The 23192-nt window shown below is 52.7% G+C and overlaps 3 non-coding genes across 3 annotated transcripts; 1 reads left to right on the top strand and 2 right to left on the bottom strand.

The window, feature by feature from the left end:
- Positions 1-1998: 1998 nt before the first annotated feature.
- LOC120385239 lies at positions 1999-2160 on the bottom strand. The gene has a single exon (XR_005589364.1). It is a non-coding gene; the product is annotated as a U1 spliceosomal RNA (small nuclear RNA).
- Positions 2161-17217: 15057 nt separating this feature from the next.
- TRNAQ-UUG lies at positions 17218-17289 on the top strand. The gene has a single exon. It is a non-coding gene; the product is annotated as a tRNA-Gln (tRNA).
- Positions 17290-18332: 1043 nt separating this feature from the next.
- TRNAR-UCG lies at positions 18333-18405 on the bottom strand. Its single transcript has one exon. It is a non-coding gene; the product is annotated as a tRNA-Arg (tRNA).
- Positions 18406-23192: the final 4787 nt, after the last annotated feature.

The raw sequence follows: 23192 nt of genomic DNA, 5'->3' as shown, positions 1-23192 counted from the left end.
CAGAGGATGTCGTGAAGGCCAAGACTATAACAGGAGTTCAAAAAGCACCAGATAAATTCATGGAGGATAGGTCCATCTATGGCGCTTTGCCAGCGGTATCCCTAGCTAGGTATCCCTGTTTGCCAGAAGCGGGCATGGGCGACAGGATGGAGCACTTGATGATTCCCTGTTCTGTTCATTCCCTCTGGGGCACCTGGCATTGGCCGCTGTCAGCAGACAGGATACTGGGCGAGGTCTTTAACTTGGACGGGTAGCTGGGAAGATGGTAAATCAGACAGAACCCGTTCGACAAACCTCTTCATTTCCTTGTTATTGCCTGACTCCTTTATTCATTTCCTTTTCCTTATTTCCCAGCAGACTGACTAGCCACCAGATTTGGGTGCTAGCAGAGGGACCTGACGAGCTCCTTCTTTCCGGCAGCGTTGAACATGCCAGGGCACCTCAGATTCTGGATGCTCATCTGAATGTAACGCCTAGCGCTCACCTTTATTTCTGTTTCTTAGCTCTTTTGGGCCATCAATCTTTGGTCTGACCGTGGGATCCTGCATTAGGAGAGATGGCTAGTGTGAGCCCATAAACCTTGGAAATCAAATGAAACCTGAAGTCCGTAGAAGACCTCGAAAGGCCCTTGGGGGGTGGAGTGCGAGCTGAGGAAGAGTTCCCTGCACAGCTTACCTCTCCATTCTTGTTTTCCTGTCCTGAGCGCAAAAGCCAGGAAGCAGCTCCGGGTAGGGAGGATACCAGATGTGTGCAGTGGTTAGACAGGAAACAGCAAGGAACTGGACTCGTATGAAACTGTAAGCATCTTCTGTATGCCTGATGACTGCAGGTTTGAGAGAGTTATGTGGGAAGTGGAGGCTTTCGGTGGCTTTCAGAGGAAATGGAATGGAAAGGCAGCCGAAAGTGGAATCCCAGGTTTTTAAACAATCCTCCACTAACACACCAAACAGCTCAGGTCTAGTTACTAACTGAAAATTAGAATAAAGTTACAGCAAGATTTCATCATAAATGAAGTCAAACCCTAAAGATTTCAGAACACAACTGCTATAAGGAGCCACGAGGAAGCAATACAAAGTCAACCTTGTCTCAGAGAAAGGCAGTTAAACACTTTCTCTTTTAAAGCAGCATAATCTCCCCAAACGGAAGGGCACTGTTCCCGGAGAAGGGTCCTGGAGAGGTTTTCCTCGTTGGTGCGGCCATCCACCTCCCGAAAGGCGGGAGCTAGGTCGACGGAAGAATTCTTCCGACCAAAGCGCGGACTGATGTAGCGCGCCGATTTACGTTCCCGTGCAGCCCAGGACCGAGGGTCGGTGCATGCTGAACAGTTAAGTCAAAACAGCTCCGTCCGTCAGAGGTGTGCAAAGGAAAACCGCTGCTGGGCGACACGGCCACGCCGCCTAACCCGCAGCGTAGCTAAAGGGCATTTGGGGAGGCGGTGGGTGGGCCTCAAGCGACGGAAAGCCCTCCTCCAGCATGGGGTTGTGACAGCCTAGTCTCCGTAGCACAGACAGGGTGGCCACCAGAGACAGGAACAGACAGCGAAAGCCAACGCGGCCCCAGGGCAGGGGCGAGGCTGTCTGTTGGACGAGAGTCCAGGTGGGACAGGCGTTTTGGACAGGGCGTCCTCCGTCAAAGGAGGAAGAGCCCGAGAAGAAGGGCCGGGCAAGAAGCTACAAGCAGGGAAAGAAGCAGAGCAGGCAGACAGGTAGCTCCCCTTAAAGCCAAGGAAGGCACCAGTCCAAGCCCCCCAAAAACAGACTAGAGAGCAGATCAGCTGCAAAAGACCAGGGAAAGCCAAGAACGCAGAGAGACCCAAGTTTCAGAGCTGAGCTTTGCTTACAAGGAGGACCATGTGACAAAGATACCTAGAAGTACAGGGCCTGTGGAAAAGAGCACTCCCCAAGGCCCAGAATAACAATTGCTTTCCTGAGAATCTGCTTTGCAATGCACTAAGCCTAAACAGCCCACTGTCGATTGTCTGTTGTTCAAACCAATCGCCAGGGGAGGGCGCGAACGCAGTCCCCCACTACCACAAATTATGCAGTTGAGTTTCCCGCATTTGGGGAAATCGCAGGTCAACACACCCACAGTGCAATGGATGAGCCTCATTCTGGGAAAACCACCTTTGTGATCATGGTATTTCCCCTGCCAGGTAAGTATGAGTTCCTGCTGCCCGGCCGCCGCCCTCGCTCGCCCCACACTTATAACACGGGGCGGACCGCGCCCCCCACCGCCGGCCTCGCCCACGGCCCCACTGCCGACAGCTGCCCGCGCATCCCGGGAGCCCTCCCTTCTCACGCTGAGCTCGGTGCCAAAGTCGGGCCCTGCCTGGCAGCCTGCGTCCGCTCCCACGATGCTCTGCTCGCACACAGATCTGCATACCTGCTCACGCGGCTCCGCCCCTCCGCTCGGGCCCCTCCCCCTGCCCGCCCAGGCCGCCGCTCTTGCCTGCCCTGTAGTGGTAGCCGGGTCCCGTCCCGGGACGCCAGGCCATCAGAGAGACGACGTGGCCCACCTGCTGCTGGGGAAAGAGCGCAGCTTGCGTGTCGCTTCTCTCTCTCTCGCTCTCTCCCCCCACCGGCAGTTGGTCCAATACAGGACTGACCTCCCCTCCCCTCGCAAAAAACCCACCTTTCCAAACAGTCCTTCTTTCCCTGCCCCCTAATTCTGCTTTCACACCCTGGGACCATCTCCTCTCTTTGTCTCTCCCCCCGCCCCCAGGTGAAGCAGAGATGGAGGCAACTTCAGCCACTGGAGACAGCCCCAGCGAGCGCTGCAGCCGGCCCGGGGGCGGGGTGTGTTTGCAGACACAGGAAGGGAGCAGCTGGGAGCGGTGGGTGCTGGGAACAAGGAGGCAGGAGAACTAAGCCCAGAGATGGGACATTGGGCAGCTCCTGGGGCAGGGCTCTGGCACAGACGGGGTGGGGCAGCTCCTGGGGTGGGGCTCTGGCACAGCCTGGGGGGGGCAGCTCCTGGGGCAGGGCTCTGGCACAGCCTGGGGCAGCTCCTGGGGTGGGGCTCTGGCACAGCCGGGGGCAGCTCCTGGGGCAGGGCTCTGGCACAGACCGGGGCAGGGCAGCTCCTGGGGCAGGGCTCTGGCACAGGCCGGGGCAGGGCAGTTCCTGGGGGCAGGGCTCTGGCACAGCCAGGGGCAGGGCAGCTCCTGGGGCGGGGCTCTGGCACAGACCGGGGGCGGGGCAGTTCCGTGGGGCGGGGCTCTGGCACAGCCCGGGGGCGGGGCAGCTCCTGGGGGCGGGGCTCTGGCACAGCCCGGGGGCGGGGCAGCTCCCAGGGGCGGGGCTCTGGCACAGCCCGGGGGCGGGGCAGCTCCTGGGGGCGGGGCTCTGGCACAGTGTGACGCGGCAGCTGCTCCCTGGTGGCCACGTGCTGCCGGCAGCGCTGGAGCCCCGGGCCAGGCGGAGCCGCTGTTCTCCGCTGCAGCAGGATCTGCCCCCGGCCCCGCTGGGCTCAAGGTGGGGCCGGCGCCTGGGGCCCGGGGGTTCCCCGTTGTGTGGCTGGCGGGGGCGGGCGGGGAGAAGCCGGAGCTGCAGGCGGGGGAAGGGCAGTGGGGCAGGTGGGGGTTGAACGGTCTCTGTGCAGCGGGAAAGTCCAGGGGGAGAGTGTGTGTGAGTCGGGGGTGGGGAGATACCTGCCTCCTTCTCCTGCCTGTGCCACTTCCCTCCCCAGTGCTGGTAACAAGTCTCTCTGGTTCTCCCCCTTTTCTCTCCCCTCACCACACAGGACCGTCAAACCCAAGGAGATTCCCTCGTTTTTCCTAAAATTGTTGACTCTCTAGGCTCTTATTTTTCCTGATTTTTTTTCTATAATTTTCAAATGTCAATTTAAATTCTCCTCATATTTGGGGGGCTTCCCCCCACCCCCCATTTCATTAGCAGCAATTCGTCCTTGTTGGGGTGGGAAATTGTTGCCCTGAGTCATTCCCCAAAGGGGATGGGGGTTCCTGGGTGCTGTTTGGGGGAGCCCTGAGACACAGCTCCCTCTGGGGTGGAGATGGGGTGGCCGTTCTCTGCCAGCCACAGGGCATGGCTGGGGCACCGGTGGGGAAGGAGGAACCTGTGTCCCCTATGGAGCCTGCCCAGCCCCTTTGGTTCTGGTCCTTTCTAGCATTTTGTTCAGAGACTTTATTAGTGCGGAGGCTGAAAAACGTCTGTGGATTTACCCCTGGCAGGAGGGGTCAGGTCTGCACTGTAATAAAGAGATCGAGCATTTCCCAGCAAGGCAGAGTCTAGGATGTCCGTCTGCAGGGAAGGGGCCTGGGGGAATTGTGATGTGAAAGGAACTAAAGCCAGTTCTGAAACCTCCACAACTGCCCTTCTCGCCCTGACAGGCTGCAGAATGGCGCCCGTCTCCCGGTTCATCCCATCCTCCTATGGGACAGGGAAGGGAAATGGCTGCAGAGGATCCTGTTCAGGTAGGGATTATTGGGGGTTACTGGTGGGTTCCTGCTGGAGGAGAGTGACAGCAGATACACAGGAGGAGGAGGCTTGGGCAGTCTGGTTTAGAGGTTGGTGCGGGGCAGGAAATTCACAGGGTGGAGAATGGGAGGAAGCCAGGGTGTAGCAAACCTGCTGGGATCTCGGTAATATGTGGCTTCCATTCTAGGAACAGACCCATGAGGTTAGAAGGTGGAAATGCTCTGATTTGTGGAAGAGCAAAGAACACACCTAGGTGGGGCTAGGTAAAGGGAGCAGAATCCCAGGACTGGAGCCTCACCTGACTAACCAGCGGCGGCTGTGAGATGTAGAGGGGGCACCCACCAATGAGGCTTAGTCAGGGGTTCTCAACTGTTTTCTTTCTGAGGCCCCTCAACATGTTATAAAACCCCCACTGCCCTGCATACGCCTGGTTTTCTGCACAGAAAAGCCAGGGCTGGTGTGAGGGGGTAGCAAACAGGGGTATTGCCTTGGGCCCCATGTGACAGGCCCCCCCACAGAGCTAATTGCTCCAGCTTTGGTTTCAGCCCCTGGTGGCCGGGCTCATGGCCCCAGGCAGGGAGGTTTGGGCTTTCTGCCCTGGGCCCAAGCGAGTCTAACACTGGCCCTGCTTGGAGGAGCCCCTGAAACCAGCTCGCAGCCCCCCAGAGGCCCAGGGACCCCTGCTTGAGAACCGCGGCCTGAGGGGATATGCCCCTCCCCCATACCCAGCTCCAGGGCTGGCCTGAGAGAAAATGGCGCCCTGGGTGAACTTGTATTTTGGTGCCCCCCATCCCCCCTGGCCCTCACGGGCTCCCCACCGTCACGTCCAGGCCCCGGTGCCTCCCTCTAGGGCTTAGTTTGTATTGAAAGAGGTGCCAGAGCTCAGCCATGGCACAAATTCAGCACTGGCAGGGCGGCCTGATAGCGGCGGGTGCTGGCGGCCCAGCTCTGAAGGCCATGCCACCGCCAGCAGCAGCGCAGAAGTGAGGTGGCCTGGTGTGTGGTGTATTGTGCAGCCTTTGATTTAAAGTGCAGTTTGTAATATGGCATTACACCGCCGCGGGGTCAGCTCTGGTGGCGACAGTTTCAAGCTTAACAGAGTGAAAGTCGCCTCTGCTACTTGCTTCAAATGCACAGTCTCTAGGAACACACAGAGACCAAGGGGAGTGACCACACAGACATTCACAGGTACAAGGTCTAGTTGGTTTTACAAGTTTTATTGAAGTTACAGTTAAGGTTATGACGACCCAAGGCATATAGACATTATATGAAGACCTGTGCAAAAGTTACAACTCTAGTTCTACTCACATCCTGCTCAATAGTATTAGGGTCTGAGGTGTCTCTCATGGATTGATCATCAGTAGAGGATGGTTCCTGCTGGAATTTCCCATAGGGAGCTCAATTTTCCTGCTCTGGGCACCCCCTTTTTATAATGAGATTCTGATTATACCTCATTAGCATTGACACACAACCTGTATCCTGTGGTTAAGGCACATTTGGAAACAGAGGTGCCTTTACAAAAAAATTTTTATTTAAAATTAATCTTCCTGCTAATTGTTCACCCTGTTACCTCTTGGTACCTCTTTTCCCATAATCTTAATACAGCCACATATTAAATTTAAAAGTAAATTTAGAACAATCAGGAGACAATACAGCAAGATATTCCCTATCCCAAGCCTTGAGGTATCAGTTCTGGAGCTTTAATGCAGGTATCAGAAACACAAGGTTGATACTTTTTACCGCATCTTTAGTAGAGATAAATAAAAATAAATAAAATCCGCTTACTTTCTCTAACAGACATGCTCCATGTTGCTGCCATTATCTCCGCTATTTTAGTCAATTGTTTTTCATTCCACTGAAAACATATTTACTTAGTTTACATAGGGGATTAAAGTTTTTTTCTCTTTTTTACGAATAGGGAATTTATTTCTCTAGTTATTTTGGCATTTGTGTTAACTAGTCACTATCATGTAGGTGACTCACTAACATTTCACTCCATCATTGCTATTAGTATCATACTTGGAACTGTATTTATTTTCATAGACATTGTAAGTTACTTTACAGACAGATTTAAAAATACAATCTGAAGATAAGTGATCTTCATCTGCACAGTGTCTAAAGTTTTGAGTTTAGCTAATTTTTTTAAATGAGCCTTGCTAAGGTAAGTACATGCAAAATGTAGAGTCTGTTATTTGACTGTACCATTTTAAATAATGAATGACAAAGCACAATACAGTAATAACAGTAATAATGATAATTACTCCAGCCAGGCCAGGTGAGGCATTTTAGAACTCATTACTCAAAGAATTGAATTTAAGCATAAGATGGAAATAAAATTTTGAAATGCACAGACCAGTTAGAAAGCTAAAATACCAGCACTGTCATCCTGACCGAATGTGAAAGAATAAAATTACAGAGACTATGTGCACTTTGCACATTTTGACAGGAAGTAAATAGAAGTAATAACAGTAATTGAAGTGTCTATTGTGGGGTGAGTGTGGGGCGGGGTGAGACACACCCGCTGTCACTTCAAGCACAGCGGCACTCACTAGTCCGAAGGCTCGTTCACACAGCAGCAGGGGCCAGCAGCTCCCACTCCTGACCCAGAGGCAGCAGCACAGACTCTTGTCCCCCCCGCTCAGCTCAGCAGAGACTGGGCAGAGGCAGGAGGGTGGGGCCACCCTGACATCAGCAACCCCCCCCCCCCCACACACACACACAGCACACGGGAGGCTCCTGGGAGCAGCTTGGCCGGGGCAGCTCCAAGGGGGGGCGGGGCAGGGCTGCAGGAACAGGTGCAGGGGCAGACAGCTGAAGAGAAGTGGGGAGAGGAGAGACAGGACACCCCTCAGCAAGGCCCCCCCGGACCGTCATGTCGTCTGCCCCCCACTGAGTCTGGTCCTGTCCTGCTCTTCACAATGAGAACAGCGTTGGGCTCTCTGCCAGCGAGCTCTCCCTGCGCCCTGCTAGGGGCTCCATCTCCTGTATCCGTCTGTGGCTAGTAGGAGTGTGATGGATCTGCTGGGAGAGACAAGGGGCTCTCGCTTCGTCCCCTCCCCCTGGCGTTTCCTGGCTGCTCTGAGCAGGGTGGAGGTGGGACTCCTGCCTGTGAGCCAGCCAGAGCTTCCCTTTGATTGGCTCCTCTCCCCCATGAGTGGTGGGGTTGTGAATGGGGCAGCAGGTACTGAGTGTTGGACTCTCACTCTTTCAGGGGCCGGTGACCTTCGAGGAGGTGGCTGTGTATTTCACCAGAGAGGAATGGGCTCTGCTGGACCCCACTCAGAGAGCCCTCTACAGGGATGTCATGCAGGAGAACTATGAGACGGTGGTGAGGAGTCCTGTCCCCTGGGTTATTAGAAGCTGTGAGGGCTCTAAAAAACCTGAGTAGTGATAACTTTATACCTTTAATTGTCATACAAGTTTTGACAAGTTCCCTTGCCCCCCTTTTTTTGCCTTATCTCCCACCCACTAAAATAATTTTTGGACATGTGCCTTTTTGGTGCCAACAGTCATTTGAAAATTGCATTTAATGTATCCTTATAGGATACCTTAATAACTACATTAATCACTGTAGCTTTCATGCCGTTACCTCATTTTAGGAGGAAAATATGCCACCTGTAGAATTCTAAATTGAGTTAATAGGTGTATGACTCATGCCTGGCTTGTGTGACAGTCAGGTGAGCTCCTCTTTTGATAGGAGAGCGTATAATGTTGCCATTCAGGACCCCACGGGTGAAGGGAGAACAGAGCTATGGGAGGGGAGGAGAAGGGAGGAGTAGATAATTCTGGGGTGCCAGGACATGGGGAGGGGGTGTGCAGGGTTAGAGCTAAGAAGCAGCAGGGAGGGAGGAGGTTGTGAGAGAGGAGGAGGGAACACAAGAAGCTCCCAAGGTGCCGGGAGGTGGTGCCGGCTGAGAGTAATGGGAAGAAGGGGAGGGGAGTGTGGGGGAAGGGCACCCGGGAAGTGGGCTGGGTGGGTCAGTGGGAGGGAGGAGAGGTTTGGGGATCCAGAGCCCTGGGGGATCCCAGACCTCTAACCCCAAATCCCTACCCAAGCCTTGTTGCTTTAGAGCCTACACTCCAGTTTTCTTTCTGTTCAGTTTCACTTCATTATACACCGCCCCCCAATATTATTATTATTATAACTCTTGACCTCCCTCTCCCGCTCATTACCCCCCTCCCCATATGGCCTCCCCATCTCAATGCACAGTGACCCCGGCCTCCGACCCTGAGTCCTTGCTGCATCCTCCCTCCCACACCAGGGCCACCTCCCTGGCACCAATGGGCGCTTGGCTGATGATGTCACAGGGCGGTGGTGTAGCCTGGACAGTTTCTACACTTATAAGGTTACAGGTTGGGGCACAACTTGCCCTTGTACAGGGCTACTCAGAGTTAATTGAGAAGATGGAATTTGGTGAAACACAGAAACGTGATTTAATCCAGACAGTTATAACTGAAATCATAGGCCAGGCTCAATACACGTAACGATTAAACTAAGATCAGTACAGTAAAGAGGGTTTTGCCCTGTGCATACTTACAAGATACGGACACCCTTGGAAAGAAAGATCGACGGGCAAAGGAGCCCATCAGAAGGGAGCCCTGCTTCAGTTTACACTGTCTCAGGGACCCGACAAAATGAAAACCTGGTAGCTAGGAGAGGTATTTTATCCACTTCCTTAGGATGGCTATGTACCATATCTGCTCCTTTTCTCTGATTACAAGAATGTCAATAGCTGCCCCAACCCATACGTGGCCTTTGGGAAGTCCATAAGCATCAAGCATTAATACTCATGATTTACATCACTTATTAATTAATAATTCCAATCTATGAATGTGGTGCAACCTAATTGCTAAAGCCCACCCCAAACTTCCTTCTTTTCGGAAGAATTAGGGGCTGTTGCTCCTGAATTTTAGTGTTTAATTCCCCAGCCTTCTCCACACACTGGGGGAGTTTAATTCTCCCTCCCATTACACCTGAGTCACTAGATTTCCTAATTCCCCAAAATGTGCTTTTGCGATGTCACAGTTCTAGGGTAGCGAAGCCTTTGACCTGCCTCCATGTGGTGCTCAAGCAATGGCCTCTCGGGTATCAGGCCTCTAGCCAGCCCCTCTCTATGGGTGGGGACCCACATGCCTCTCCTTTTTGACCAGGGTGTGAGGATTGCAGCTTGTCCTCCACTGTGTTCACTGGACTAACATCCAGTTCCTGTGCTTTGCTTTCTCTCCAAGGGCTGTGAGCAGTGTGTGTGTGTGATAGAGGTGGGAATTTTGGTGATGTCAATACACACCTCAGTTTCCCTCTGTGGTTGGTATTGCCATGATTATAAAGAGCAGGAGACATGAGGTGTTTTGTCACGGAGCTGTCATGGGGTGATATGAATGGGTCATTAAGGACAGGCTGGGACCAACCTACATCAGTGGAATACCCGACAGAGACAAGGGACTAATTGTCACCTGTCCATGGGAGGATCTCCCCTTGGCTGAGTGAAGCACACATGGACTCATGATGTGCTTGGGAGCAGGAAGAACTGGGTTTGCAGATGCGGGGAGCTCTACTGGAGCGAAGACAAACGGACAGGCTCAGTGAAAGGAAACCAAACTGTTTTCTACAGCAGCCTGGCTCAAGGGCATTGGCCAGTATGGACTGTATCGTCATCTTTGCTTCTCTGTGCTAATCTAAAGACGTTCAGTGCTGTATTTCAGTTGACTAATGAACCCTGCTATGTTTTAAAAGTCTGCCCAGTGTCACAGCACAAACTTGCTCTGTGCATTGACTGAGGAACAGTCTCTGAACAAGAGTGTCGTTCGGCTGGACCTGCTGGCAGAGCTCACAGGTTGAAATAGGAGTGTTGAAGCCAGAGGCTCAGTCTCAGGTGCTGAAGCTACATGGCCTGTCCTTGTGGAAGAGTGGGACCCGTTGGGGGTCTAGTGCACTCAAGGGACACCTCCCAAGGACTGTTTAAAAGCCAGGGCATTGCACAGATCCTGTGGATCCATGACAGTGGCATTGTGCCTTATGGGGAAAAGATATAAAGCAAGAAAAGCATCAAAATGTTTCTTTACCATCAGTCCTCTTGGGAATCCCCGATCATTCCAAAGTATATTAAAAACCTTCTTTAAAAGCTTACGTCTGGGTTCTCAGGTCATGTCAGTTTGTAGCCCAAAAAGGCCCTTCTCAGTCAGCTCAAACTCAACTGTTTCTCCCCAAAAAGTCTGTCATATTCAGTCTCCCGAAAGAGGTAAAATCAGTCACTGCCCCTTTCTGTGCTGGGCAAAGCTTCAGAAGATGGAGTTCTGCATAACCAGCCTTGAGATCCAGCCTTAGTGACACCAGATTGCACAGGAAACCCATCCCCCCCATCCCTCAGCCTCCCCGGTATCATCTGGCCCATCTCAGCACCACAGTCTGTGAAGTATTCGTGCTTTCAAGGGCTGGCTCAAAGATACAGATAACAGTCATAAGTAGGGCCAGTGTTTGCTGGCAGCGAAAACAGAGTAATTCACAAGCATGAGCAATATATAATCCTTTACAACATGAAAATGCATTGGGGGGGAGGGGACAGGAGCCAGCTGTGTGGGGAAGGTGGGACCCAGACACTGGGCATTGAGAGCCTGGAGCCGGCTGTGTGCTGGGGAGACGGGACATGAACCAGCTGTGTGCAGGGGAGAGGAGCAGGGGAGAGGTGCTGTGGACGCAGCCGAGAGCAGGTGTGAGCACCGTCTGCGCTGCAGCACGATGAGGGTGCCCAGCGTCCCACTGCCAAGTGCCCCGTCTCCCAAGGGGAAGCTCCAGTGTTTTTTCTGAGCCCAGACTTGTATGAGGAGGGAAGAAATTGGCAGCAAGTCTCAAAAGCAGCCAGCCCCCAGCCTCTGCCCCGTGCCCTGGGGAGGAGTCAGGGGTCTCCAGGCAGAAATGTGGGGTTTGTGACCCTGCATCCCCAACCACCTTCTGTTCAGCTATTCTGGATACGAAGGGTGATTCCAGAAATGAAGAGTAGTTTCAGGGGGAAATGCAGTAATAGCAGCAATTTCCGGAAAACACTGGCCCTAGTCATAACATTAAATACAATAGTCTCAAGTTCTATACCTGTGTTCATCAGATCTGTCCCTCTGCCTTCACATAGTTCACTCTGCTGGTGGGTTCCACCTCTTCCCCCATCTGTGTCTGTCTTGTCTAGTTAGACTGTAAATTCTTCATGGCATGGGCCATCTTCTATTCTGGGTTTGTGCTGTGCCTAGCACAACGGGCCCACGGTTCATTGGCTCTTAGGCACTAAGGTCATGAATGTGAGTTATAATAATAACTCTTCTGCCACTTTGAGCCAAGGAAGCCGGCCTTGGGATGTTACATCTTAAAATTGAGCTGGGGTTAAAACCATGGAATATTCCTTGTGACAAGTATCCCACAAATTCCATGGACCTTCCTTTTTTTCTTTCCCTTCCCAGGGTTTCCAGTTTCCAAACCTGATGTGATCTCGCAGCTGGAATGAGGGGAACAGCCTTGGGTCTCAGACCTCTATGGCTCTAGAAAAAAGTGCTCCCGAGAGCTGTGTGCACAGGTGAGGAATTGGGTGAACCATCTCAACAACTGTCTGTGAATACAGGAAACATTTGGGATGCCCTACAAAGACTCTCCAAGTTGTAAGCGCTCCAAGTTCAGAACTGTTCCCTGCAGATGTGGAATCATTAGGCAGATGTCACTCATGGCTTCCCACCTATCCTGACTGACAGTTGGCAGCAGGTCCCTCCCCAATCTCACCTTCCCCTGAGAGTTCTGGTGAGATGCAGACCCAGAACGGATCCCTTCCTCTCTCTGCTCTGGGGAAGGGTTTGGGGAAAATCAGCTCCTGATAGGTTTGATCTCTCCCACACATATTTTGGTTTGTTCACACCTTTTTCCATTCCTCTCTCTGAGATTTCTTTTCTCTCCGGCACAGGGAGTGACCTGTGTCTGGATTCTCTCTGTCTCCCATCAGGTGGTGGGATGGCAAGTGAGAATGAGGAGACACCCCAGCAGGAAGATGCTGAGCAAGTAGAACCACATGGGATGTTATCAGGAAGACCCAAAGGGAACGTTTCTGGGAGTTGTGCACTCCCAGAAAGAACAAAAACCTGTGAGACTAAGCACAGGCCAGAGGAAAACTTCAGTAGCCTCTCAGACCTTATTACACGCGAGAGCATCAACTTGGAAGAGACACGCTACACATGGCATGAGTGTGGGAAAAGCTTCAATGGGAGCTCAGACCTTCTCACACATCAGAGAATCCACAGGGGAGAGAAGTCCTACATATGCTCTGAGTGTGGGAAGAGTTTTAAGCAGAGCTCTGCCCTGATCACACATCAGAGAATCCACACCGGGGAGGTGCCCTACACATGCTCTGAGTGTGGGGAACGCTTCAGTTATATCTCAGCCCTCGTCTCTCATCAGAGAATGCACAGTGGAGAGACGTCCTACACGTGCTCTGAGTGTGGGAAAAGTTTCAATCGGAGCTCAAACCTTGTTAGACATAAGAAAATCCACATATGAGAGAATTGTAAGAAATGCCTTGATTCCGGCTGGACAAAGATTGTTTTTTAAAAAATCACAATTGCGAATTCCTACAGAGTGACCTTTGCACCATGTTCACCGTGGTCTCTCAGCTCCCCTATATGAGTTGCCTGCTTCTGCCTTTTGCAGCTCCCTGTTCTTTATTCCCCATCAGCATCCCAATCCCCCTGTTGTTCACTTGGTTAGGTCAATATTTTTTCTAAAGGGCTGGGAAGAGGAGTCCCTAGCAAATGGCTTGGAACTAAGCAAAATACCCCTGCATTTGGCCCCCAAAGCCGTTGTGGCCTGGGCCCTGCAGGAGGTGACTCCTGAAGATATCACCTTCCTAATCAGGTGCGTGTTGCCTATTATTTGGGAAATGCAATTCCTGTCTAGGTGGGGATGGGGAAAATGGAAGTGATCTTTCTGTTCAGCTCACCCCTAGGAGATGCTGCAAATATGTAGAAAATGAAATCCCTGTTGAATGTGGCATAGCTGCAGAAAGAGACCTATTTTCCATAGCTACCTGACATTTGGTGTTTTACAGGGATTCTAAGCCGCACCTGAATTTAGTCCCTAATTTAAATCTGTGCCACCAGATTAAAGAAATGAAAGGGTATAGTTGGGGGAGTTGTACCTCACTATCACTATTAATACGTTGTGTGGTTGGTGAAGAATTCTACACCAGAGACGTGTAAAATTACTCCAAGAAAGGTCAAAGATTCAACAAGAACTCAGGGAGAAACTGCAGATTTTGGTTTCACCCTAGAGATGGAAGCTATGGTGACCTGTGGCCCAGGTAAACTATTTTTAGAATGCTGCTCCCTAGTTAAGTGGCATTGGTCACACTCCTAAAGGATGCCATGATTAAATTGGGAACAACTGTCTTTTACCATTTGGATCCAAAGTTTCATGAAGCACAGAGAGAAACAGCTGATTCCTTCAGAGCCATTCCATGCCTATGGGTCCCAATCTGGCTGACTTGCTGGACAAGAAGCAGTTCCATGCTGGGCAAATGATGGTAGCCAATGAGGGAATGTATCAGATTCAAGTTCAGACCGCAGGATACATGAATGCTGACTCCTGACTCCGTGGTTTGGTCTCTTAGTTTTGCTATTAAGTCTTAAGCATTTGTATCACTTCTCCACCTCCTGCTACTTTGAAAGATTAGAAAGTGTGGAAATAGAGCACAGGTGGTTTTCTCATGATGCAACCTACCCACTAGCATGAGAGCCCTTCCACCTACACTTATGGGAGAAGACCCAGGGCGAAATGAACTCACAGAAATGGAAGGCTCCTAGGTTATTGCAGAATGTGATTTCACACAAAGCTCACTGGCTGGAAATGGGAATTAAGAGAAAACTGCCCTATAGGTTTATATTTTATAATCTTTGAATAAATTGTTACCAGCAACAATGAAATGAAACATGAAGTTAATTAGTGTAAAGTAAGAGGCTGATTATGTGATAACTTTCAGTGTTACAATATAATTCAGGTTTTCTTCTAGTTCTCTCCCTGCCCCTCCTACTATATTGGCAATGGTGGCTAATCTTGAAAGTAAAACCTCACTCCAAAGGAATTAGAGTGGGGGAACATGGGAGAGAAATAGCATGTATGAAAATAGAGCCCCAGTGTAGACTGTAATTATTTCTATTTCAAATGGAATTTATTTTGATAAACTTTAAAATAATTTTTTTCAAGAGGAAAATTGCTTGAGTCAAGATGTGTAACCCTCTACTGAGTTAGAGGGTAACAGCCACAGAGTTCCCCAGTTCGCTTGGTTGCTAAACAAAGACACATCGGGCAGGAGAGGTCAGAATTTAAAATGGTGATGGATGCAGGACGATTGATTTTTGCAACCAGTTATTTTACTGTTAGAGCCCAGCTGCTTAACCCTCAGGCCTGGCCATGGAAACTTCCCCGTAACTGGCCTTATGTTTCTTTCATGTTTGATACCTTTGGGGTTCGCACGTCCACACGACATGCGGTTTACGACAGCAGATACTTTGAGAAAACTGCCGGGCTCAGTCGGGCTGTTCCAAACTCTGCCTCACTTCGTCTAGAGTGGGTCATGTGATGAAGTCTCCATGGTAACTAATGGCCAGGCCCTTCCCCCCTGCAAGGGGATGCTAAAGGTGTTTGAGAACAAAGAGATCAGGTGACCTCCTGGCCTGGGAAGGAGACAAAGCCCAGAGAGGAGGGGCTGGAGGGGGGTTGGCAGTTTTGGAAGCTGGCTGGGAAATGGAGGGGAGCCCCCATGGGGCTCGGGCCTCCCAATGGGGCTGTGGCCTCCCTGGGGCCCCAGATGGACCTAACTAAAGGGGGTCCTGTTGTCTGTACTAGCAAGACCTGTTTTGGACTGTGTTCCTGTCATCTAAATAAACCTCTGTGTTACTGGCTGGCTGAGAGTCACGTCTGACTGCAAAGTCGGGGGGCAGGACCCTCTGGCTTCCCCAGATGAATGCTCCAAGGAGAGACCCAGGAGGTGAAGCCGTGTGAACTTCTTGCCCTGAAGACCAAGGGAGAGGAGGCCCCCCAGAGTCCTGCCTGGCTTTGTGGGGAGCAGTTCCAGAGCATCGCCCAGGGACTCTGTGACACCCCTCACTCCCGACCCGCAGCCCCTGCTATCCCAGTCCTGACCTCCATATTCACAGCTCTGACGGTGCCCCTCACTCCCGACCCGCAGCCCCCTGGGTTCCCCCCAGCTCTACCGGTGCCCCTCACTCCCAACCCGCAGCCCCTGCCATCCCAGTCCTGACCTCCAGACTCACAGCTCTGCTGGTGCCCCTCACTCCCGACCCACAGCCCCTGCTATCCAGTGCTGACCTCTAGATTCACAGCTCAGCTGGTGCCCCTCACTCCTGACCCGCAGTCCCCTGGGTTCCCCCAGCTCTACCGGTGCCCCTCACTCCCAACCTGCAGCCCCTGCCATCCCAGTCCTGACCTCCAGACTCACAGTTCTGCTGGTGCCCCTCACTCCCGACCCGCAGCCCCCTGCGCTCCCTCCAGCTCTGACGGTGCCCCTCACTCCCGACCCGCAGCCCCCTGCGCTCCCTCCAGCTCTGACGGTGCCCCTCACTCCCGACCCGCAGCCCCCTGCGCTCCCTCCAGCTCTGACGGTGCCCCTCACTCCCGACCCGCAGCCCCTGCCATCCCAGTCCTGACCTCCAGACTCACAGCTCTGCTGGTGCCCCTCACTCCCAACCCGCAGCCCCTGCTATCCCAGTCCTGACCTCCAGATTCACAGCTCTGCTGGTGCCCCTCACTCCCGAACCCGCAGCCCCTGCCATCCCAGTCCTGAACTCCAGACTCACAGCTCTGCTGGTGCCCCTCACTCCCGACCCGCAGCCCCTGCTATCCCAGTCCTGACCTCCAGACTCACAGTTCTGCTGGTGCCCCTCACTCCCAACCCGCAGCCCCCTGCTCTCCCTCCAGTTCTGACAGTGCCCCTCACTCCTGATCCACAGCCCTCTGGGCTCCCTCCAGCTCTGCTGGTGTTCCTCACTCCTGACCCGCAGCCCTTGCCATCCCATTCCTGACCTCCTGTGACGTTATGAGTGTAATATAATATTTCATTGAAAGGTGACAGGGCCAGAAAGAGTTAATTAACTCACCTCACCCACTGACCTTGCTGCGCTGGTGCCTGGAGCTGCCCCTGTCCCTGACCCAGGGCAGAGGATATTGGAAGCTGAACATCCAGAGTTTGCAAAATAAAGGAGCAGGGGGGTGAGGCCTGGCAGTGTTGGCAGAACGGGAAAGCATCAGAGGGTCCTATGGCAACCAGGGGGATTGGTGGGAGTCGGTGAGGGAGGAGTTGGCGGCTTTGTTCTGGTGGCTGGGGAAACACCTCAACATTAAAGAAACCAACAGTGCCAAGTCCTGCAGTGTCGCCTGTGGGATTTCCACAAGAGCATCCGGGCAGGGGAGCCAGTCAGCCTGTGACTGTACGACCGGATCAAGCGACAGCTGCCCGAGTTCCAGGAGATGAGGCTGCAGTTGGCCGATATGAGCGGGAGCACCGAGTGAAGGGAGGAGCAGACTCCCCTGACATTTTTGCAGCCTGCAGGGAATGGAGACAAAGCAGGGGGATGCAGGGACTCAGGGCAGGACCCATGGATCCGGTAGAACAGGGCCACAGTCACTGGAGGAGGAGAGAGAGTCCTGCGAGAGGAAGCCGCTGGTGGGAAGCAATAAGTGCAGAGTGCAAAGCAGCCAGCTGAGAGTCACAGGGGTCTAGAAAACAAAACAGCAGCAGGTCCCATGGTGTAATGGGCAGCACTCGGGACTTTGAATCCTGGAATCTGAGTTCAACTCTCAGTGGGACCTCTGGCAGGTATAGTGGTTTGCTGCAAAGCCTTGCATCTCAAAGTGCTTGGTTACCCTCTCCCTGGCTGAACTAGAGTCATGTTTTTTTTTCTCCTCCTCGTGGGTCATTGGTGATGGGTCTCTGGTCCAGCTGGGCCGCTATAGGTTGGGGTCCTAGAACTTAACAGTCTGGCTAGAGATTCCTGCGGGTTGACCTGATGTTGGGTTTCTCGCTGCTTCACCTGATGCCCACAACTTTGGTCCCTGTAGCTGCAGCTCTTCCTCTTGCCCACATGGCATTTAAAGGAAGGAGGGCCAGGGCCAGGCTTCATAGTCAGGGCTAGGCAGGAGGGAGGCAGAGTCCCAGGCTGGAGCCCAGCCCCTCTCCTCCTCTGGGCACCTGGAGCAGAGGCGGCTGGTGCTGACAGCTCCAAGGGAAGGTTTAAAAGCCACAGAGCAGCCGAGGGCAGGGCAAGAGGAGGGCAGGACCATGCCTGTGTGTGGCCTTCAGACAGGCACAAAAACACCCAGCCAGGCTGCTCCCTGCCATGCCAAACACCCACTGAAGGTCACCCACAGACCAGCATGTGGGGAGGCTGCTGATGCTCTGTGGCCAACATCAGAAGACGGTAGGAAAGCAGGGCCAGCCCCCCCCCCCCGGTGGGGCCTCTTACCGTTCCCACTCCAGGTGCTCACTTTGGCAGTGGGGCAGGAGATTTTACCCCAAGAGGCTTTTCCCCAGCTGGCGAGAAGCAGAGAAACACCCAGGCTCCCAAGGCGCTATGTAGCAACCCCCCTCCAGCACAGGGACAGGAGCACACTTGGAAGAGGAAAACTGCTCCACACACTAGCCCGGGCAGCCGCCCAGTTTCTTTGGCAAGTCAGGAAGGGGAAAGGTGAGACTGGAAGCACCTGGGGCTCATGCCCCAGCCTTTGTGACACCCACCCCCCAACTCCTTCCTGGGGCTCTAGCTGAAGCCAGAGCATTGGCCTGAGCGGCCAAGAAGAGGTTCCAGCCCTGAAGGGAGCAGGACTTTCAGCACAAAAGTAAAACTGCAGAAACACAACCACGAAGGGACTCGAACCCTCAATCTCCTGATCCGAAGTCAGGCACCTTATCCGTTAGGCCACGTGGTCACATAGGAAAAGGCCCTCCAGGCACTTCTTTGGAAAAGGCCGACACTGACGCATCCGACGAAGGGGGGATTCACCCACGAAAGCTCATGCTCCAATACGTCTGTTAGTCTGTGAGGTGCCACACGACTCTTTGCTGCTTTTGCAGACACTGTGTTTCTCGGGTCAGCTACTGAGGGGGGCCGAGACTCTCTGGGCACAAGAAGTCGAGTTCCCAGCGACACGTGAGACTTAATTCTCTGGAGCCAGGTGCAGGGCTTTGGCAGGAGGCTCAGGCATGGGGATTGTGGTGCTACGGACGGACCAGCTGTCTAGGTGCGGAGATTTATTCTCACTGAGAAGGAGGAGGAGGAATCCTGCTGATAGGCAGTGGCCAGGGCCGGTGCAACCACTAGGCGAACTAGTCGGCCGCCCAGGGTGCCAAGAGGTTGGGGGCACCAAAAAGCGCACTCAGGGGAGGCCGGGGAGTGAAGGTGAGCTGGGGCAGGGGGCTGGGGGAGGTGCAGGGGGAAGGGCTGCCTGCAGCAAGTAACGGGGGTGGGGGTGTGCAGGGCCACCGCTCCCTGTCCCAACTCACCTCTGCTCCGTCTTCTCCCCTGAGCACGCCGCCCCCGCTCTGATTCTCCTCCCCTCCCAGGCTTGCTGCACTAAACAGCTGATTGGCACCGCAAGCCTGGGAGGCGGGAGAAGTGGAGCGGCGCCGGCGAGCTCAGGGGAGAAGGCGGAGCGGAGGTGAGCTGGGGTGGGGAGCTGCTGCAGGGGGGCTGCCCGGCTCTTCCTCTTGGCCCCTGCCCCTGCACTCACTGCATGGTAAGTGGAGTGACCCAGCCCAGCCTGGTCCACTCCCCTGGCTCCCAGCCACGCCGCCGGCGAGTGCTGTGGGGCGGTTCCCCCTCCCAAGCTTGGGAGCCAGGGGAGCAGAGCAGGCTGGGGCTGCAGGTCTCTGTGGGGGGAAGCAGAGGGGGGCTGGTCCCAGGCCATCGTGGGACCAGGGGGGTTGGCTACTTCCTGCAGGAAGTGGAGTGACCCAGCCCCAGCCTGCTCTGCTCCCCTGGCTCCCAGGCTTGTGTTGGTGTTGGCTGGATTTGTGCGGGTGTTTGTGTACATTAGCAATTGTGTGTGTGTGGCTGGATTCATGCAAGTGTTCATGTATGTTTGCAAGTGTGTGCATGCTCTGCTGCCCTCTGCTGGCGCGACAACTGTTTCTCTGTATGTCACAGCCCCCATACCGTCGACCCCGGTGGTGATTTCCCCATGTTACAAGGGCTGGCTGGCCTGACCCTTCTCCCCTCTGCGGAGTGTGGTGGGGCTGCAGCTTACCCCCTGTGGGGCAGGAGTGCCAAGGTGCGGGGCACTGGGCTTCAATGCACCTGGAGAGCAGCTCAGGTGAGGCGGGCAGGGCATGTGGTGTCCGTTCTGCAGTGCCTCAATTCTCTTTTTCCTGGCCTTGTTCCAGAGCCGTCACAGCCCAATTCTCTGCCCTAACGTTGAGCCCTCTACTGCACCCTGAACCTCTCATTCCAACCCCACCCCAAAGCCTGCACCCCCCAGAGCCAGTGCTCTCACCCCCTGCACTCCAACTCTCTGTCCCATGCAGCCTGATTTAGGGTGTACTAATAATATTAATTTGGAAAATATGATGAAAATTTAATTTATTAGCTTACATTTTATTTAATGTAATTGAGTTATAAAGTTACAGTTGCATTACTGCTATTCAAAAGATACATATGGCATTGTATGCAACAAAGGTTTGGTTAATATACTCACACCCTTCCTTGATAACCTGGTGGTAAGAGACACAGGACCAGCCTTGCAGTTCAGGTTTTCAATTCTTGAGTGAAAGATGCAGTGCTTAGAAAAGCTAATGTTACTTAGGGTTTACTTGACTAGGTTAAACTTAAAATCAAATCCTAATAAACAAAGAATAAAAACTTAGGAAACCGAGCTTAGCCGAATTACTCTGAAACTTAAAGTTTAAGAACAAGTACAGCCTACTGATAGTAGATAGAGAGTGGAGGAAGTAAGTCAGAATGACAGAGCGACGTGCTCTAGCGAGGTGGGTTACCTCTTTTATAGGGCACAAGAGCCAGAAATCCTTCCTCCTATGCCCAAATTTCATTCCTTACCCACAAAACGTTAGGGTACGCTTACTTCATAGGCTAGTATGTTTGTGCATGTTGATGACATGTACATATGCACATAAGTTCCCTTGTGGTGTACGTGTTAATTCTGTGGGTACAACACTGAAAAAAAACCCTATGCCATTCTCCATTGTCGATTGGTCTAGGTAAAGGTCTTAGACAGGTGTGGGTACTTCTCTGTTTAAGTAACAAGATAAAAGTCAATTTTCCTTTCTGAGTGAAAGGTCACAATATAGGTATGCTAACTTTGCCTTAGCTTAACATACAGGATAGGGCCTGTAGGTCATCGTAAGCCATGTGCTCCAGCCCCCTAATCATTTTTATTGCCCACCGCTGGACTCTCTCCAGTTTGTCCACGTCCCTTCTCATGTGGGTCCCAACCCCAAAAGTACTCACATTTCACCCCAATGGCCCCCAAATGTACATAGGGTGTTGCCATGGTCAAGTCGCCCTTGAGCCTGATGGCAGAGAACAAGGTGAAAATTAGCCAGGACGTCGCTCAGGCAATTCCCTCTGCTCCCAGCAGGTGGTATCGGAAACCTCCAAGATGGCACACTTCCCTTTCTCTCATCAGCTTCAGGCCCCAGGGTTACAAATGCACAAACCAGTTGGGATTCTCCCCTGGGCTCAGGGTGTGGGGCTGCCATGAGGGGATGGACTTGCACACTTGGGATATTAGTGCAAAGATACAATTTCAATTTTTCATAGAGAAATCTGAGGACCATTTATATTTGGTAAAAATCTTATTTAGTATAAGGAAAGCTGCAGTCACAGCCTGGTTACTGGGATGCAAAACACTTTCCTCCTGGGAGAAACAAGAAGTTAGAATTAGAAATTTACATCATTTGTTCCAATGTTGGCACAGGTTTAATTTTGCTTCTGTGTAGGTTTGTTTCAGGCTGTGACTGTTTTGGTTTATTGGGTTGTTTTGTTTTTTTTTAGTTGGACTGGAGCTTTTAATTGACATTTGCTGGATTCGAATGGCTGACCTGCAACACCAGTTTTGACATTGTTCTGCATATTTTATACAGATTTGGCCAGTATTCAAGGATTCGATTCCTTTATAGGAGGTTTTAGTGGTCAGGCTTATTTATGTTATTTTATCATCCTGCTGTAGCACACCTTTTTGATGAAATTATTAATTTATGGTATTTGTTAGTTTTATTTTTAAAAACAAAGTTTTCTTAGTGTTTGGGTTTTAAATTCAGCATTGTTTTTGGTTTCAATTTTTTATTTTGGCTTTGGTTATTGATGGGATCTTTAAGAACTTTGGATTTAATACTAAAATTTGGACAGATTTAGATTATTTAAAGTAAACCCTGTTTACTATTTTATTTTAATAAAGGTTGTATTGCTCTAACCCCTGGCCGGGGGAAGAGGAGATGAGCCTGGCCTTTAACTGAGAAGGAGCAGAGGCATGGGAGGCATGGCCCCCGTGAGGGGTGGGGCCAGGTGATGGGGGGCATTGCCCCCCAATTTTTTTTGTCTAGCCCACCTCAGTCCCCCAGCAAACGAGAAGAGCCTGATGCCACCTGCTGGTCACTGGGTGTCGCTGCTGTATCAAGGGAAAAACCTTCTGTGCATTACCCTGACTGCCCACTGGGTGTCACTGCTGCGCCAAGGGAGACATAAGAGCGGCCAGACTGGGTCAGACGCAAAGTCCATCTCGCCCAGTATCCTCCTGTCTCCTGCCAGGGGCCCCAGAGGGAATGAACAGAGCAGGGAATCATCCAGTGATCCATCCCCTGCCGCCCATTCCCAGCTTCTGGCAAACAGAGGCTACAGGCACCATCCCTGCCCACCCTGGCTAATAGCCACTGATGGGCCTGTCCTCTGTTCATTTATCTAGTTCTTTTTTTGAACCCTGTTATAGTCTTGGCCTTCACGACATCCTCTGGCAAGGAGTTCCACAGGTTAACTATGCAACTGCCCTGAGTTTACCCTCCCCCCACCAGAGGTTGTATATGGAAAAGAGGATGCAGATGAGGAGAGCCATGATGTGTCTGTCACTAGCTGGTGCCTCAGTTTCCTCTAGGCAGCAGTGCTGCAGGCTCCTTTGGTCAGTTCCCATGCAGCTGTGTCGGGGGAAGTGGGAGTAGAGGCTCATGCTCCCCAGCCCCACACCCGTCCCCCAGCAGCTGGGGAATCCAGGCCACATTTAACCCTGGTAGCTGGGCCGGGAAAGGGCTGGGGAGGAATTGGGGGGGGGAGACAGATGCACCTGCTTTGAGGGGAGATCTTCCCATTCCCTTCCAGGGGCTGAAGGGCAAAGTCAGGGAGGGGGGAAGGAGCCAGAGTTCAGCCCAGGGGGAGGCGCTGCCAGAGGGTTAAACCCCGGCACAGACAGGGGCAGAGGGGTAACAGTTACCCCGGGGGGCTGAGACTCCAGTGTTTGCAAAAACAGCCGGGGGGGGGAGCAAAGGGGCTTTTCTATTTCCCCTCCCACAGGCAGCACCTCTCAGCATGGGCTTCCCAGGGCTGGGCTCTTAAAGGCACAGGTATCCCACTGCCTTGACACTGCAGCTCCTCTCTGATGTAACCTACTGAGGTGCTGCAGTAGGAGACTCAATTCAGTGAAACCGGGTATTCCCTATACACCCCCCAGCCAGGGGGCTGTGCACCCCCTCCCCCGAATTTCCCCAACACCCC

This window comes from Mauremys reevesii, linkage group 17 (genome assembly GCF_016161935.1).
Source record: "Mauremys reevesii isolate NIE-2019 linkage group 17, ASM1616193v1, whole genome shotgun sequence".
NCBI classification, from domain to species: Eukaryota; Metazoa; Chordata; order Testudines; family Geoemydidae; genus Mauremys; species Mauremys reevesii.
The sequence above is the reverse complement of the archived record's forward strand: the minus strand, read 5'-3'. Positions and strand labels throughout refer to the sequence as shown.